Raw genomic sequence first — 20,972 nt, 5'->3', positions numbered from 1 at the left:
GTTTTCTTGAACAAATAATATTCCCAAATCACCGCAGACTGATTCCAGACCTTTGAAAATCTGAAAATATTTTCTCCATTTATATATTCATAAATGGATGTCGAAACAAGAATATTGATTGGATGCCAAATACAACTCAATAAAATTTGAAATTTAAACTGACATTTAACTTTCCTGTTGTCTTTTCTTATAAATAGAATCTAGGTTGTCGAGAAATCTTTTACATGGAATTTGATTTCGTTTCTTGTCAAATATTATTAATATACATAAAAATGTTGCGACAAATAAATTATTTGAAAATATTAGGAAATTTATTGTTATTGTCATTTTCTTAATCATTTGTTCAAGATTTCATTCATTTCGCTTTTAAGGAAACTGGGGTGTTAGAAAACTTGCAACTGAAATAAATTTAACTAACTAAATAAAAAGTAATATATCTCATGCTGCCAAAAGAGAATTTTTAGAAAGCCTCTATCTCAAACAATTTTGAAATGAATACATTTTAGTAGAAACACAAAGTGACACCCTCTCCTCCTTTTTTTTTTTTTTTTTTTTTTTTTTGAAAACCATTCAACTACTAATCAGTTAAAATAACACCAGATGGGGAAATATGTCGATAAAAAATCATAAAATAAATAAAAAACAGTTTATTTTTCTGATTAAAAATGTTTTGTCTAAAAGAAAAAAGATTCTATGGCAATAAAAAGTTTACCTTTTTTTTTTGCTGATTAAGTAACTAATCAATTAAAGCAATACCAAAAAGGCAGATGGAAAAGTCGAAAAGAATAAATAGTAAATAATGATGTTAAAAATCAAAAGCATAAAATAAATTTTTAAAACATTATTTCAAACAGTTTTTTTAAAAAGCTTTTTTATTATTTTGTTATAAAAAAAAATTGCACACCGAACGTGGCCCAGTTTTCGGTAACCTGATCCAGTGGTAACGATGCAACTTATCTGATATAATTAATTAAATTTGTATGATAAATACACGAATTAGGTAACGTATCTAAACCCTAATTTTTCTTATCGGTAATTCTATTAAAAATAGAAGAATTATTTGCTGTTCTGTCCGATCATTAATTTATTATCAGAATTTATTTATGTATTTTATATGATTCAAAAAATGTAAAGCTACAATTTAATAAAAAAAATGGTCTGTCAAAAAAATGATCGTCTTCTTGCTCTTAGAATGTTTAGATTTATTTTCATTCTAGTATCCGTTCAAGAATATTTATTATACTTTTTAGAAATAAAATGACTTGATTTCATGCTTGTAACATCATTTTTGCCTTGATGTAGCATTTTCCCCATGAATAAAAGAAAATAAATTGTAAAGATGGACGTATTCTCAAAGCAACGAACGATCTTTTTACTGAAGAATAATGCTGTCTTTCGGCTTTTAACTGCTAGCTCGACTGAGGCTCATTTATTTAAATTCAAATAATCAATTGTTAAAAAAGTCTGTTGGGAAAGAGAGATGTTAAATTTGGAATAAATATTTTTTTCCACAAGCAATGCTGTAAAGTTGTAAAATTCCTAGAATGTGAAAAGTTAGACAAGAAAGTACAAATAAGTCCTTTATAAAAATAACTTCATACATAGTATTTGTATCAAATACAAAGAAACAATTTAAGAAAAAGTCGTTTGCATGGAAACTTTATCGTTTATTTGCTTCAAAGAATGTCTAGAATTATTTGATGTAAATTCCTGAATGCTTCGTTTCATTTGTATATTTTTTTAGAAAATGAAATGTCTCGAAATAATGAAAGCAGCATTGCCTTTACTCTGATATTTTTTGCTAGACATTTTACTTCTTTATTTATTTATTACTAGACATTTTAGCATTCAAAAAAAGGAATGGGTTGATGCGATGAATAGTTTCATGACAATGATGACCATTTTACGAAGGAATAATGCTATATTCAAATATTTTTGTTTGTCTAATGTTGTAATTTGATTTTTTTCATGTCAGTAAGGATGGAATATCGTTAGAGATCTGCCATTTCCTAATATACTGTATTACCGAAGTTGAAATCTTTATATTTTTTCAACAATTCACACTGAAAGATTTTTGATGACAATTCATTACTATAATAGTTTTAAAACTCAAATATTATTTAATCTTAATTTCAGGAAAATGTACAATAATAATCGAAAAATGAAAAGTAAAAAAAACAAAAAAAACACCTAAAATATTCTACAGTTTAATACCCTAAAATATTGTGTTTATAAAACAGTTTTTAATCAGCTTATTCTTATAATATAGATTAAGAGCAGGATTTCTTTTTTTCTTCTTTTCAGTCTTTTATTTGTTATCACAAATAATTCATCAGAATTATTTGTTCTACAATAAATGAAAAAAAAATCAACTGGAAAAAATCGTCTGCGCAAATAATTGATGGCTTACTCGTTCCTGAGAATGTCTGGACTTTATTTTCATTCTCATATTATTCTGAAACAATTTTTATTCTCTTAAAAAATAGTTCATTACGTGAAATGCAGAACTAGAGTTGCTGTTATGCATCTCGTTAAACAGGCATTCAAGAAGAAAACGGATTACTGTAATAGGATAAATTCAGGAAAATGATATTCAACTTACGAAAGAATAATGCGATTTTTCGCTTTTTAGTTTCACGTTAAGGTTCTTATTTTTTATTTAAAATAACCAATTAATAAAACAATTAATTAAGATCAAAGATAAACTAAACTTTGGGTGAATGCTCTCTTACCATTACTAATATGATTTGAAATAGATAGATTTCTAAGAGTGCAAAAGTTAATTATGAATTGCCAATATACCAATCGAACTATAGCATTAAACACAGTGTTTACAATAAACATAAAGAAAAATTCAAAGGTAAAACATCTGCTTAAAAAATATAAATTCACTCAAAAGAATGTTTGAAATTATTTTCGTGTTCTGATATCTGTTCTGGAAATAAGAATTATTCTTTCTAAACGAAACGATTATTTCGTGTAGAACGAATTATTTTCGTGCTATGGTATCTATTCTGGAAATCAGAATTATTCTTTCTAAATGAAATGATTTATTACATTCAATGAAGTATTATATTTGCTATAATACATATAATATAATATTATACATATAATATATGCTAATACATATAATATATGCTAATACATATAATATATGCTAATACATATAATAATAATATGCTATATACATATAATAGAACATTTTTACATTTAAAAGAAATGGCTGTAATCTTATACAGTAATAATAATTATTTAACCGAAAAATAATACGCTTTTTAGTTACTCGATAATCTATTTTTTTATTCATCTAAATTCAACTAATCAAAAGTTTAAAAGTTCTATTCGATTAAAAAAAAAGATGTCAAACACTGGATAAATGTTTTGTTCTCATTAACAGTGAAATGTGGAGTGGCAAAACTCTTGACTTGGAAAAGTTAAACATGAACTAGAAATACGCCCATTGTAAAAACAGATTCATGTACAATGTTCATACAAGTATCAAAAACTTGCTAATGGAAAAACATTTGATTACTTTACACCGTTTTACGCCAAAAACCACTCGAACTAACCAATTAACTCTATAAAAAGTCGTCGATTTAGTATTAATACGCGAGCTAAATCAATTTGATTGAAATCAGCAATCAAGCACGCCCCCAAAAAAATCAACCAGTTGTTCCATTAGAAAAAGGCCATTCGATGTGCGCTGTTCTTTTTCTTCCCGAAGCACAAAACCACTTTAATGGGACTGGTAGTTAACAAAATCAAAATAACAGAGCATAAATATGGGGAAGGAAAGGAGTGGAAACAAAATCGCTACGGTTACAGTTCACTGCTCAATGACATTCATTAAATGGAATGGGAAAGGCAGGATCTCTGGTAATGAATGGACAGGCTAAAAAATCGTTTGAAGGGTATTTGAGAACGGGCTAATATAATAAAGCAAAATTAGATGTACTTTCTAGGGGAAAAAATCGTCTGCGATTGTTTAGGGAAAGCTACTTTGTTCCAGAACCTTCGAAAGGTCTCATAAATCGTCAGCATTATATCTAGCATTCTTTCATTCTTTTTATTATTCTTTGGTTGACAGTTTGTGTTGCCAATAAATTCAGATTCAAGTTCTTTTCCCTTTATTTATTTTTAAGTATGAGAGTAATTTCGTCTTCTATTGCTTCAAGAATTAAAAAAGATTAATGAAAAAAATGGCTCTTTCTAATGAGAACACTTTTATTAAAATGTGTTTCTATTTCAAATAAAAAGAACATATGCAGTGAGAAAAACTAATTACTGTAATCTTAAATTTCAAGGCTGGTTTAGATACTCATCTAAGTATTCGAATTAAGTCATAAAACTATAAGAAATTAAAAATAATATCAGAAAGAAAAGAACTTTTGATAGTAAAAGTTTTAAGTAAAAATTGTAAATTTAATTAAGATAAAAAAATAACTTTCATTTTTTGGAAGTATCAATTTGTTTGATTAAATAATTATTATTAGTGACATTAAAAGGAACTTTTATTGGACAAGTTCCAAGGATAACTTTTCATTTTAAATGAAAAGTAATAAAAGTTTATAGCAATAGAAGAAAAGTAAATTTTAAATGCGATCAAGAAAGGTATTTAACACAAATTTTTAAAATTCCTAGACAAGATTTTAAATTTATATAAGAAAAAACTTTGAAAAATATTCAACATTGGTTTCCCTTTTTGATTATTTTACTGTAATTCTAATATCATAAATTGACTGAATAATTTTTTTCTTCACTTACATTATTTTTTTTACTACGTTATTTTAAAGTCATTTTTTTCTTTTTTATTTAAAATAATAAAAATATTTAAATTTGCATAAATGTCATTCAGTTGAAAGGCAAATCATTTCAAAACAGAAACGCAACATGCGTACAAGAAATCACAAAGCATTTGGAGACTATGCTATGAAAGAAAATCTGGAATTTTTCATTATTAATACCTGCATCGAAAAAAAAATGTTTTTAGCAGAATCTATTACAATATTTAAAATTATTATTGCTGCGATGTTCTTTAGTTGTTTTATTAATATCACATTTTTAGGATACATGAGAATCAGGTGTTATATTTTTCAACATGGCTTTATAAACTCAATCTAATTCCATCGAGTCCTTATTCTACTGTTTTAAAGATTTGTCAGCCCCTAAAAATTTAATGTACATCAGTACATGATAAATACTTCAAGCCTCCATCATAATTTTGATTCTTACCAGCAATATCTAACTCTCTAGAGTTTTACACTATTTCAAACTAAGGATTTTAAAATCTTCAGCAATTTAATGTGCATCAGCAGACAGAAGTTATCTCAAACCTTCATTATAAATTTTTAGCTGTCAAACAAACAGGAAACTTTACTCCCTATATTTCCATACTATATTAACATAAAGATTTTCAAACCTCTAGAAAGTTATTATTATCTAAATATCCATCTAATATACAATATAGTAGCATTTTCACATTAAAATGATGTCAAATCTTATCTCTAAGGGCACAGATAAATGTATGTGTATGCTTCAGCTCCGTTAAGACAAACTAGTATATCTACAGCTACCAAATTTGACCAGATATACTTTGGAAGGTGAAAATGCGGATTTGAAATTTTAATTAATTAAAAGTTAATCGAAATGTTAGCGCTTTTCTGTGATAACAGTCGAAATTGTTACAGCACAAAAGTAAGTTTTATACATTACAAAATTCAAAATTTTATCCTTCAATCCAATTTAATTACTGTGCAAATTTTTCATTAAATAATCAGCAATTTTTTTTAAAAAAACATTTTTGAATAATTTTTAATTATTATCAAAGCTGTGGAAATGAAAATCCTATTTTAATATATCAAATATTTATTGCATGATTTTTTTTTACATTCTTGAAATCCAAGAAAGAATTTTATTTAATATTCTTTAATTATTTTATAGTTTATTCGTTTAATATTTACACTTATAGTTTACTAGCCGCCTTTGACGACCAGTCGATTCGCCAATCTTAATGTTCGTTTAAATTTTAATAATTAAATATTTTACGCAATTCCTACTTTAATAGATTCTTCATAAAAATATTTTAAAACTTCAAATTTTGATAGTCATATAATTCACTCATAATATTATAAAGGCCTTCAGTCATAACGTTATATGTATATCTCTAATTTTCTGTTAGCTCCCGTAGAATTTATGCTTTAAATTAAAGTGGAAAGAATTAATATAATAATATTTTTTTTACTGAAACAAAGCATTTTTTTGTAACATGATTACTGAAAACAGAGTCACTGAGCGTTTAAACTTTATGGGCACTAAAGAATATCTATCTTAATTTATGTAATATCTCAAGAATTTGTCAACAACATTTTCTCAGATTCATCATGAACAAATCGATTCATTAACAATGTTTAATTTTAAATGCATCAAACACTAAGAAAATAAAATGAATCGTTTAAAATTATCGGTCGAAAACAGGTTGAAAAAAAACTACTTAAAAAACGATGTATTTAAAACTATAAGCATATACAAAAATTATATAACTAACATAAATACAATTTAATTACAAAAGCATGCAACTAACCTAAAAATAATTTAAATCAAGAATCATCCGTTGATAATATTGTTTAACAATCAGAACACAATGCGCATGCGTGAATTTTCAATGCCAGTTACGGCAACGCAAATGCGTGAATTTTTCTACACCAGTTGGGGTAACGCTATGCAGTTTAGACATTTTTAATTTCCTTCATTCTGTTTTATTTTAATTCAAAAGTACTTCAGAAGGAATCTTAAAGATCGATTAATTAACAATGTTTAATTTTAAATGCATCAAACATTAAAAAAATAAACAGAATCGTTTGAAATAATCGGCCGAAAAATGTTAACCCTAGTCTCATTACTGTTTGGGGGGAAAAAATGAAGCCTTACTTATTTATCGGTGAGGAAAATGAAAAGAGTTTTTGGCGGGAAAGTTAGTTTTTAATTAATAATTAAAATTCTAATTAAAAATTCAAAAATAGGGACCGCAGGTGCACATTCCCGACCTCTAAGGTATACATGTGCCAAATTTGGTAGCTGTAGGTCAAATGGTCTTCACTGTAGAGCGCCAACACACACACATTGAGCTTTATATATAAGTATAGATTATTATAATAATAATTTCGTTATTTATTCGTTTAATATTCTTTATTCGTTACTTTATATTTCTACTAAAAATCAAGATGAATAAATAAGTAATTTCTGTATGTGTACTTTTGCTCTGCAAGTAAAAACGTTTGAAATACAGTTACCAAATTCGGTACATTTGGTAGCTGTAGGTAAAATGAAAAAAAAAATGTATATCTCAAAGCAATTTTTTTAAAAATTCTAATTAGAATTTTAATTAATTTAAATTTAAGCTGAATTTTGATGTTTTTCTGTTTGAACTTCAGAAAATAATACTGCACATATAAATTTTACACTATTTTGAAATTAAAAAAAAAAACTATCATTTTAATAATACCAATTTTATATATCTTTGAAATTTGGCAATTTTTATGAAAGATTTATTTTGTCTAATTTTCAACAATATATTACTTTATTGCCCTGAAATTCAAACCGTTTTAATTGCGTCAGTAAATACTTGATCGCTTAATTTTTCTTCCCTTTTTAAAAATTAAAGAAAGAATTATGTTTATTATATATATGTATTTTATCAGACGAATAAAAAAGTGAAGATATCTCAAAATTGAGAAAATATATGTAACTGTATATTAAGTCTTCAATAGCGACGTTCTATCATGGGATGGGTCCCAATCAGAAAATATTCTTCCACGCAAAGATAAGAAAGAATAAAGAAAAATTATGGAAGATAGATAAAGAACATGACTTTAATGTCTGGTAGTTTGCCGAGCTTGAAGGAATTTTGAAACGATTTAACTTTATTTAATTATAGCCTATATTTAATTATAACTATATTTAATTATAATTTAATTGTACCAGCTGGTCATCAAAAGCGACTAGAGAGGAATAAGGAAGAAAATTTACAGTACCATCAGAGTTATAAAATATATAAACAAGACAGTTAACCTTTTAGTAACTAAAGTCAAGGGATTTGACTCCATTAGTAAGACTTATGCATAGAATAAGTGTACGATTATTAAAATAACAGTGTTTATGTCTATAACAATATGTTTCTTATAGATAGTTTTCTTATAGAATTATAAACATGAAACGATTCACAAAAATTTAATCAAAATTAACTAAAACAAAAATACCGGGCAATCCAACAGTTACCAAACACGACTATAAACACAGTAAAGTATTTTATGGAAAAGTTTTCAACCTTTCAACAAAAATATTTAAACGATAATTAAATGCGCTGGAAAATAAAATAATTTATATACGCTGGAAAATAAAATAATTTATATACGCTGGAAAATAAAATAATTTATATACGCTGGAAAATAAAATAATTTATATACGCTGGAAAATAAAATAATTTATATACGCTGGAAAATAAAATAATTTGTCGGATGTTTTGTCGTTTGGCGATTATAACATTAACCCTTTAAAGGGCCATTTTTTCTAGTCATATTATGTTAAAATAGTTTTATTCTTGAAATTAGAATAAGAAAAGGGATTCATTTAACTTATTAGATAAATTTAATTTGATTGATTAATTCATTTGGTTAATTAATAATTAAGTAACAAATCAAGACACATCATTTTGTGTAAGATAAAGAACTGAAGCATCTAAGTTTCTGTCTTTCTAAAAAAATGTGTCAGAACTTACGCCAACCTACATAATTTCATACAAAGATTGATACATTTGGTAATAGAAAGATTGATAAATTTATACTTCCCACGGCCCTAAAAAGGGTTAAATTACCATCGTTTAAACAGTTATGAAATCCCTACACCTCGCTTAAACTGATATTGATGCCATTTATACCAGAAAATTGGAGAAAGTTATAAGCCCTTTCAATTCTACAACACCCAAATGATGTACAAAAAATTGAATTGAAATCAACTAAAGCAAATATACTGAGCAATCCAACTGGTCACCAAAGAGGGCTTGTATATAATAAAATATTTTATGGGAATAATTTCTTTTTTTCTACAGAAATATATAAACGACAATTAAATAATACATAAGGTAGAAAATAAAACTTTTCCGCAAGTTTTGTCCTTTGGCCATTCTAAAATTAAATTACCACCATTTAAACAATTATTAGATCCCCCACAACTCGCTTAAACCGATATTGATATCACTTACCAGAACACTGCAGAAGTTTACAAACCCTTTTATTTCCACGACACCCAAATTCATCACCGATTTTAGTTTTCCCTTTTCCACCATGCTACAGTTTCCTTCAAATATATTACAGCAGAAAGTGTAGGAAAAATAAATCCCCAACCGAGACCGTGCAGACAAAGTAACGGCAGGAGCTGTCAACCTGAATTAACTACCTGCATACTTCTGGACCTCATTAAGGGAAATAAATGAGACAGGTCCTCTACCCTGGCTACGACGGCCGTTATGGAATGTAGAAAACGACATTGGGGGGCCAAAGAAATGTGCGTCACAAACAGTAATTTGAGAAAGAAGTTATACTGTCTTTCAGTGGCCACTGCAATGGATCCTTTTGCATTTATTATATCGATGCATGAGTGGGTGCTAAATGGGATCTGTTTTGAAAGAGTTTGTAAGAATATACTGAATGGAGTCTGAGGTAATTATTATTTCATTAATAGTTTGTCACTGGTAATGACGTCATGAAGGTGAGTCTTATCTTTATAGAAGAAAAGAAACTTTGATGTTTCAACAGTGGCGACGTGTTTTTAATGTCCATCAAATACTTCTTACTTATTTGGTAAAATCTTCACAAACACATATTCATAAAAGTAAGAGATAGTATTGAATGGTAAATAATTTCTTAACACTAAGCATTGCGTCCATTTAAATATCTCAACTAATAATAAAAATGTAGGTAAACATAATTTCTTAAGCAGATGCGAGGCCGAGAAGGGATGACACTTTGAATTTTTAATTTCGCTTTTATTCCATCCCGGGAGGCATAATTTATGTAGAAGCAAGAAGCGACGAGGTACGTCAATCTACAACCCGACACAAGAGCGAAACGTGAAAAGAGCGACAGAAAATATTTCCCCCGAGTTATATGATGATGATGTCGTGTCCGCGTTACCACGGAAAGGGAAGTGGGCAGTAGCTTCTGAGGGTAAAGACCCCTGAGCACCCGAGGGCAGAAGTCTGACTTCTAGCTCATACGAAGATGAAATGCACACATTCGCTTGAACAACCCCTTTTTACAGGAGAGAACATTCATACATCTCACAGATAGAACAGGAAGAACAACCATGCACGAACCGGGATTAGAACCCGGGACGCCCAGGTCACGAGGAAGACGCGCTACCCCTATGCCAGGACGCCGGTCCCCGAGTTATATATACCATAAGATTCTGATGGGGATTACTTCAAACCCGTCGATTTAGGCAAGGGCATTCAGATAGCTTTTAAAAGAATTTGTTTAGGTTGGCAGATTTTTTATCCCTTCACTCGGAGCGTTCAACTACCGATTTAATTATTTTTACAGCGCTTCTGTTGAATTAATTAAATAAAAATGATGGAATGGGATCAGGAAATGAGAGAACATTTTAGAATGAAGTTAATATGGACTAAATTAAGCTAAAAATTAGGAAACTAATTAAGTTTAAATTAGATTTTAAAATATCATTACATGTATATGTATACATTTCAATATATATGTTTGACCTGGAACTACCAAACATGGCGCACATATACTTAAAAGGTGTACCTCGGAGCCGTTTCTTTAAAAACCTAATATTAGAATTTTAATTAATTAAAAATTAAGCGAGCTTTTTAATTTTGTCTCTCCGTGATAACTCGTGAAACTATTAATGTGCAAGATTAATTTTTATATCATCTTAAAATTGAAAAAAATAAATTTTTTATTATATCATTTTTTTCAGCCTTTAATTCAGTTTTAAAAATATTTGAAGTGTATTTTACAACAAAATATTTCCTCGTATTTGTAGTGAAATTGAAATCATTTTCACTGTTGCTAATTGTTGATGATGAAAATATGGAGATACAAATTATTTTTCTCATTTTAAAAGGTAGCCGACTACGTTCGACAGCAATATTTTTGAAAAATTGGATATTTTAAAAACTATTTATGGTTTTTAGATGTATTGTCAATTATAAACACTATATATACAAAAAAATTATTTGGAAATACAATATATTTTGAGAAATAGGAAAATGTGTAGTAAATTTTAATGAAATTTGACCTAAACGGTTAACACTCTACACAAAATTGTAATGCAGCAATCCTATTTTTCTTTGTACACAAGTTATAGAATATAATGATGAATGAAATGAACCAAAATCTAAGAAACATTTTGAGATGCAAAGAAATTATGGGTAAAAATGTACGTATATATACATTTTTTCCATAAATTTACAACTTAATTTTTCTAAAAACACCTATAAATGAAAAAGTATTTCACCAACAATAAAACTTTTGGTTCATTTCATTGCCCACAGTATTTAAAACAAGCGCTGAAATTTTTATGTAAATACCTCTATTAGTTTTTGAGATATCATGTTAACGGTGGATAATTTTTATAAAAATTAAAGTTTAAGAAAATTGAAGTTAAAGAAATATTTTAGCTAAAAAAATGTATACAATTATCCTGGATGATAGATCAGACCTTCCTTTTTCTATAAAAGATGCTATTTTGGAAAGAGGAAAGCCTGAATTACAAGAAATAATAATAAAAGAAGAATTCACCAATGTGGTCGAAAACCATTGTTTTTAACGTGGTCGGACCCCTTAGTATGTTTCAGCAGAAGGCCTATATTTAATAAACTTTTAAAAATTATGTGGTCCTTACAATTTAAGTTTAAATTTAAAAATAAGCAAGAACGAAAAATTTAGAATATCTTCCAATTTTAAGTACTTGTGATCTTTACTATGTTATAAATGAATGTATAAAAATATAGACAAAAAATGCATAGCACAATGGACAAAGCGGTGTCAGACTTCTAAAATAGTATGACGTATTTTTAAATTTCAAATTTTTGTAGACATATGTTTTGCCAAGAAAATAATTAAGATAAAATTACAATATATATATATATATAATTGAAACTTTTAGCAACCATTAAACACGTCGAACCAATTGGTCACCAAAAGCGGCTAATTAATATTATAAAAACATAAGACTGGGATGCAAAATACAATTGTTTTGTAATATATGCTAAATAAGTTGATGAAATCTCAGCTTGCGAAGTTAATTTAAGTTATCTCATAGAAATATCATAAAAAATAATTTTATTAATTTTAAAAATAAACGAACTCAAATAAAGCTCAAAATATCTCGCATTTCATTGAACGTAGTTCAAGAAAATTTTATTTTTTTGGCCAGACATTTACTAAACCTAATCCTTACAACATGTGGATAATGTATTTTCCGACTTATATTATGCTGACAAAATCTTCAAATCTTCTTAAGATAAACGACAAATATTTCCCTAAAATTATTGGCCAAACCCGAAACCGATGAAAACCGATCTTTACAAGCGTACCATTTAATGTACCGGTACGTACGAACCGGTCTAACAAACGTACCATTATTGTACCATCTAATGACACTTTTATTTTCCACCTGTAAATGGTATCTAATAATAGGCTAGAAGCATATTTTACAATAACTTAATAAATTAAAAATTGATTTGATTTTTTAATTAAATATTTAGGATTTATTTTATCTCTTTTTATGAAAACTGAATAATGTAGCATCACTTAAGAATTTTATTTTAAATTCTTTTTAAAAGATTATTATTTTGTAAACAATATCTTTAACCAAAATTCATAGTGTCGTATCAATTGATTCCTTCTAAACATCAATTTATGGAGTTGTCAAGTCACTTAAAGTAAAAAAATCCAATTTGATGTATCATGAACAACCAACCTAAGTGAAATTCTTAAATTATAGCTCAATTGAATGTCCCCTTACAAAAATCCTTCTTCTTAATGATGCATGCAACTGTAAAAATAGCCATTTCCGAAAAATTGGGGAAAAATACTTTTTCAGTAACATTTAGCAAAATGACATATAAAAAAATAAATTATAGCGCAGAAGTATCTAAAAAGTGTAATCGATATGCAATTTATGATAGGGAGAACACATAAATTTAAAATTTTTGGAAAAACGTAATTTTTGAGAGATGGAGATGATCATTTGGGCAGCTTCACATTACAATTTTCCTTTTTTATGATAAAAAAAGTGAAATTCTAGTATCTCTGTGAAGCCATTTCTAATGATGACAAAACTAAGCCAAACGTCCAAAAACTCACCAAAAGTTCTCCATCTTAAATAGATATAGGAAATGATAAAAAATGCTTTTAAGAAGTCAATAAAAATTGCCAGGATTGTCACACTTGGCGAGAAAATGTCAACTTAAACGACCGAAAATTATTTTTAAACTGAACCTTAAATCCAATGAAATGACCTGTTAAATCGCACTCATGAAACAGAGCAAGTGGAGATAAAGTTTTGAATTCGTTTCTAGAATTTTAAGAGTTGAATTGTTTGCCCTTGAGGGAAACCGTCAGGTCATTTTTATAAGTTAGTAGTCTTTTTTTCCGGTATAGAATTTTATAAATTAATTTTATAAAAATGAAGCACGTTTTTAATTTCTTTTCACAAGCTTTTAGGAAGCATTATTGCTCTACCGCATTTGCATTAAACAAATCAGACTACCAAACAAAACAAAATGAAATGCTTCCATTTATACTAATATGAACTCTTGACAGATATAAAAGTATTTCAAAAATATATACACGCACTTATAACATGTTGTAGAGGTTACATAATTCTACTATCTTCTCTTTTGATACAACAGGTGGCGTTACCTTACTAACATCAAGATATATTTCCCATGATCCTTCTTGAGGCTCGTTATTTGATTGTATTCTAGTGAGTGTCGTGTTTTGTCTTTTGAAAAGTGGAACTTAGAAGAAATATTCGTGTTTGTTTTTTCTTGTGAAATGTGGAACTTAAAAAATAATTAAATAACAGTTCTTGAAACTCGTTTATTACTTTCATTTACCTCATAATGAAATTATAAAGAGTCTCTTCCCTATACAATGTGTATATAATTACTTAGTAACGTTCATTAAAGCTAAATTATTTTATACAAATATAGAATTTTATCAGTCACAGGGAATGTTTGAATTGCTGAACGTTACAGCTTAGCCACCGCTACAAACTGATGGAACTGTAATTTTCGCAAGTACATTCGATGATACATGAATGGAGTCTCTTAGAATGCTTGCCCAAATGGATTCGCTGATTGCTGCTCGTCTAGGGGGGGGGGTGAGCATTATGTTTTAGCTACATTCCCAAAACATAATAATCGAGATGGGAACCGATGTGCATGGTGGGAACTGAATGCTCCCTACATCTGTTTAGCACAAAGTTATATCAAAATATACCTCATGGTGGGTAATAACGTATTTCATCCAGTGGAAATATTTTTTAATTCCTCGCAGTCTCTTAAATACGTGATACTGAAATTAACTAAAATAGTTAGGCCTAATACTGATTTTCGCTTTTGTACATTGCCCATTTTGACAAATAATTATTTAATGATACTCGATATGCGTGATGCATTGTCACACCAGAACAGCAACTACATAGTAATCTTTAAATTTCAATAAACATTGCAAAACTATTTATTCTATTTATCGTTCTGAACTATCAATGTAAAAATTAAATATACATTATCTAGGATATACTAATAAAAAGACATGAGATTACATATAGCTCATTTAGGTTGTTTTAAATCATTTTAAAACAGCCTAAATGAGCTATAGATTCTTGCCTTGATTCTTGATAGCAAAACTGTAGTTATAAACGAAAAAAGTTTTTAATTTTACAAATTGTTACATATTTTTTTTCTTCTAAATTTTGACAATTTTTAAAAAAATACTTCATTAAATAATTGTTTTTATAATATACTTTATTATTTCGGTGAGATTTAAATCGTTTTCATTATTGCATTTATGTAATCGGACGATTTTTTTCTTCTATTGTTGAACCTTTTATTCCCTGAACTTTGACAATTTTTTTTTAAATTGTTTTATTTTCAACAAAAGATTTTATTGTTACAGTGAGATTTACAGCTTATATTGTATCTTCAAATTCGTAATTAATTTATTTTTAAAAATTTCTTCTACTCTGAAAACCTGAAAAACCATTTTGTTTATTGTAACTGAAGATTAAATAAAGAATACGATAGTGAAGTTACAATATAGCAAAAGACGAGGTAGAAGCTACATAACTCGGTCAGTTTAATAGATTTTGGGGCTTGATTCTTTCAAGAAGGCTCCTTTACAAAGTAAACAGAACAACTATTAGGCTGTTAAAATGAGAATGCTCTGATAATATAAAAATTTGATATTTAAAAATTATATTTTGAGAGAACTATGAACAATATGAAAGTAATGTTGAGAGTATTTGGAATACCCTAGTAAAATAATATATATAAGGCATCCCAATACCTTTGACCAAATAAAGCCACACATTATGGTTTAGAGTAATGACGTAATCCGAACTCGATAAAGCTCCATCGATATGTGATGTTTACATTATATCAGACCTACAAAATTTAATAATCCAGCGGGAATGGTCTCCAAGTAATTCTCATCTACTGTATAATAAAAGCATTACCTCTCCCCTCTTATCCGTATAAAATTTTGGACCTTAGTCAAGCGAGGAGTTTCAAATTTTTATTTTCAGTCCAGCACATGAAAATTTTGTGCTCCTTATTATCCTACAAATCCTTATTATCCTACTTAGAAGCAAATCTAGTGAGCATTTTTGAAGTCTTTGTGTTAAGAAATTGAAACAAAAATTTAACACACCTGTTCAATTTTAGTAACAAAAATATACCAAATTTTAATTGGTAGTTTAGTAGTAATTGCAAGTTTGAGTTATTGCATAAGAATTTGTAATCCAACAAATAGTATATTATCAGGATAATTTGGTCCAAAATGTAAGACAAGTCGGAAATTTTGATGATAAATCAATATACTAAATTTCATCAATGTAGCTATTTGCGTTTTTGAATTGTCTTGTTCAAATGTATACAGACAGATAGACATCTTTCTCTTAAATTTTTAAATAAATCTATAAATATGATGCTAAAATTACAAACCAAATTTCATCCACCTAATTAAAAACGTTTATGAACAAACTTTTCTTATTTACTATTACTAGTTTTATTCTATAAGCAGACAAACGCAGTTATAATCTCATGTATGTGTAATGATATTTTAAACTCTTTATTTAATCCAAATTAATTTCCAAAATTTATCTTAATTTAGCCCATAGCAACTTCATTCTAAAATATTCTCTTATTTCGTGATCCAATTCCACTTTCGGTTTAATTAATTCCTTTGTAAAAATAATGCGCCATCAATCTACGTCTTAAATGAAAGTGATCCCTTCTGTTGTCCTTGAAAAGGTATCAAAGGTCACCACGTGTATTGAATTTGGCGCGTGGCCGGAAATCCCATCTTATATAAGACTAGTGATCATTTGTTCGTATCTTTTTGCCTTCTGCTTTTGTGTCACACTGCACCTTCTTGTAAATAATCATGTTTGCCTCTCGAGAGAGAATAACAAGAAATTAAAAGTACAAAGTCTCTTCACTGCTTCGAACCTCCATTCTGCTTCAACCAAAATAATGTTACATATATATAAATATGTTTTTCATTCTCAGGATGGTGTAGGATCAGAAATAATTAAAATCTCGAATTCCAATTTTTTTTTTGTTGATTACACTTTCTCCTTTTATATTTCGTTTAAGAGAAAGTAAAAAAAAAAAAAAAAAAAAAAAAAAAAAAATTAAAATAAACAATTTGATAAAAATGAAATGGAAACTGAGAGCAGCTGCAGCTATAAATATCTTAAAGTCTAATTCTAAGTAACACAAGCATCTGTATTAAATATTAAAAAAACTAACAATAAGAAATATATAGAAAATTCACAGTGAGTAATAGACTCAGAAATAAATCTTTCATAGTGTCTAGCCTTTATATCTAAGTAAATAAAGCATGGATAGACCTAGACTACGTATAGAATAAATCATCCGGCACAATAAAATTACATTACGAAGAATAAAAAAAAAATCCGACCATCTTTCGTCTTAAAGCCATTATGTGCGTGTGTGTGTGTGTTTTAACGAAATAAAAACTTTTAGGGTATCTAGTCATTAATTTAGATAAAATTTTTAAGGCACATTATATTGATTCTGTTTCTACAAATACAAGTATCTTATTTTCTGCTTCTTTTTTTAAATCTATGAAGCACAAGAGTTTGTTTTTGTTGTATTATATTATTTTGAGCATATTTCATTTTACGATCGGTTTTTCGTTGTGTTGCATAAAACTTTTCTAAAAAAAAGACTAATTGTTTTATGTTTTATATTTCGAAAGTCATAAAATGTTTTAAAAAATGCCGTAACTTAATTTTTAAATTTATTTTGAACATGAGATAAACTAATGACCATTCCAGACAGCTGATAAAGAACAGACTATAAAGAGACTATGACCCAAATATAATGTTAGAGTTATGATTCAACTAGATTTTTTTTATGTTGATAAACATGTATCCAAGTTATAATTTTTCCCATGCTATGTACGTGATGGAAATATTCAGTGCACGAATTCGTGGAATAAAATCTGGCCCAAAATTAACGTAAGATTTAAATATGCCATTACTCGTGCAGTACAGTATTGGAAACCTTATTAAAAAAACATTTGAAAGCTGATAGTTTAGGGTTAGTAAAAACGGAGAACTATATTTCAAAAATAATGAAAGTCTGGGGGCCACAGTTCAAAAATTTAAGAATTGGCTGCCCAGATCGTGTGATTTAATACCATTGGATTTCTTTCTATTGGCTTATTTGAAGTCAGAGGTCTATGCCAACAAGATTACAAGCACGCGTCCATTGAAGGAGGAAATTCGACGCTGCATGAACAAAATTCAGCCACATTTATACAAAATGGTCATGGAAAATTTCGACAAAAGAATGCGTACGTGCCAGCAAAGCCTTGAAGGCCATTTGACTTAAGTTTTACTCCATACATAGCCCTGTCCTGTACACATTACGATTCAATAAAAATATAACCATTTAAAGAAAAAATACTTTGTTTTTTTATACAATTCAAACCTTGTGTTAACACGTTGTTCTGTTGTATAATGCTCCATTTTTATTAATTCTAAACTATCAACTGTCAAATGGTTATTTTAATAGAGTTGCCGCACTTTACTACATGAATGGTGGCAAAATCATATTTTGCGTTAATTTTGGGACACCCTTTAGAAAATGTTGCTATTTTCGTTTCTTAAATTTTCTTTTATTTGTGCGTCATTGTAGGCTTTATAAAATATTTTATTGGCCATCAGCGTGGTTACAAATACGGAAAAATTTACTAAGTGAAGGTTAAATCAGTGATTCAAATCTACATGAACTCTTTTTTCAATACGAAATATGCAAAGATTTTAAATCGTCAAATTGAATTTGGATTTTGGTAAGCATTTATGTTTCATTATAAAGGAAAAACTAGCAGAATGATTTGGTTTAAATTTTCTACCATACTCTCAAGTAAAGATTTATCCACACTTCCCTCGCATAAAACTGTGACCTTGAGCAAGGCGTGAATGCTATGAGTGCTCAAATTTTTATTTCTAAGAGTTCCCGCACATGTGACTTGCGTACTTCGTAGTATATTAAAGATAAATAGTCCGTACACAGCAATACCTCTGCGTTATTGTCCAACAATAGTTACGAAATTGCCGATTAACATACGATGATAGGCGATTTTTTTTGCGATTAATCGCTACAATGCGCTGAAATACACAATTGCACAAAATCGAATATATATTTTGAATGCATTTGATTTTCGCCCGGTTGAACTAAAATTTGTGACAGAACTGAAATTTTAATCATGAGATCATATATCAAACCAAATATCGTGTACCTTCATTGAACGAAAATTTGAGACAGAACTGAAATATAATATATACTCATAAAATCATATATCAAAACAAATATCGTATACCTTCATTGAATCAAAATTTGGAACATAATTGAAATTCTAATTCTGGAAGAACATATATCAAACCAAATATCGTATACCTTCATTTAATTAATATATGTAACAGTATTGAAATTCAAATCATACTATCATATATCAAATCAAATATCATATACCTTCATTGAACCAAAATTTGTGACAGTACTGAAATTCAAATCATACGATCATATATCAAGCCAAATATCATATACCTTCATTGAACCAAAATTTGTGACAGAACTGAAATTTTAATCATAAGATCATATGTCAAACCAAATATCGTATACCTTCATTGAACCAAAATTTGTGACAGAACTGAAATTTTAATCATAAGATCATATGTCAAACCAAATATCGTATACCTTCATTGAACCAAAATTTGTGACAGAACTGAACTTCTAATCATAAGATCATATGTCAAACCAAATATCGTATACCTTCATTGAACCAAAATTAGTGACAGAACTGAACTTCTAATCATAAGATCATACATCAAAACAAATATCGTAAACTTTCATTGAACCAAAATTTGGGACAGAATTGAAATTCTAATCCTAGAAGAACATATATCAAACCAAATATCGTATACCTTCATTGAATTAATATATGTAACAGTACTGAAATTCAAATCATACGATCATATATCAAACCAACTATCATATACCTTCATTGAACCAAAATTTGTGACAGAACTGAAATTTTAATCATAAGATCATATGTCAAACCAAATATCGTATACCTTCATTGAACCAAAATTAGTGACAGAACTGAACTTCTAATCATAAGATCATACATCAAAACAAATATCGTAAACTTTCATTGAACCAAAACTTGGGACAGAATTGAAATTCTAATCCTAGAAGAACATATATCAAACCAAATGTCGTATACCTTCATTGAACTGGACTGAAGTTCGTGACAGAACTGAAATTCTAATAATAAGATCATATATCAAACCAAATATCATGTACCTTCATTGAACCAAAATTTGTGGCAGAACTGAACTTCTAATCATAAGATCATACATCAAAACAAATATCGTAAACTTTCATTGAACCAAAATTTGGGACAGAATTGAAATTCTAATCCTAGAAGAACATATATCAAACCAAATGTCGTATACCTTCATTGAACTGGACTGAAGTTCGTGACAGAACTGAAATTCTAATAATAAGATCATATATCAAACCAAATATCGTGTACCTTCATTGAACCAAAATTTGTGGCAGAACTGAACTTCTAATCATAAGATCATTAACCCCGAGTTATTGTCCAATAGTAACGAAATTGCCTATTAGCATGCGATTGTAGGGCGATTTTTTTACGATTAATTGCTGGAATGTGTTAAAAAACACAATTGCTCGGAAATCGTATATATATATATATATATTTGGAGCACAGTTTTTTCGCCTGATTAAACCAAAATTTGACACAGAACTGAAATTTTAATCATAAGATCATATACCATATTTCATTTATTTAAGTTAATGTATTGTTGAGTTATCAGTTTTAGATGTATGCCCAAATATAAACTGACATATAATCAACCCCTTGATCGATTTCGTTTCAAAATTTGATAAAATGTACAATTCAGATTTTAAACCTAAATGCTAATTTTTATTTGTCTGGCTTTTTATGTTTCGTAATAATAATGTACGCGGACAGAAGAGAAATCAGGAGTTTTCTGAATGAATTTCATTCAAAACAAATTTTTTGTAAAGATCATGTATCAAATTTCATCCGTCGAACTCAAAGGATTTTTGATTTATTTTGTTCAAAGGCAGAGAACTTATGAAT

At 28.3% G+C, this 20,972-nt stretch overlaps 1 protein-coding gene across 3 annotated transcripts in view; it reads right to left on the bottom strand.

Annotated features, from left to right (window-relative positions):
• The window catches only part of LOC129972751 (inactive dipeptidyl peptidase 10-like), a 471,231-nt gene that overhangs the window by 149,812 nt on the left and 300,447 nt on the right, over nucleotides 1-20,972 (bottom strand). The gene's annotated exons all lie outside the window — the stretch shown is intronic.

This window comes from Argiope bruennichi, chromosome 6 (assembly GCF_947563725.1).
Source record: "Argiope bruennichi chromosome 6, qqArgBrue1.1, whole genome shotgun sequence".
Taxonomy (NCBI): domain Eukaryota; kingdom Metazoa; phylum Arthropoda; class Arachnida; order Araneae; family Araneidae; genus Argiope; species Argiope bruennichi.
Note: the sequence above shows the minus strand (reverse complement) of the source record. Positions and strands in the feature narration are given on the sequence as shown.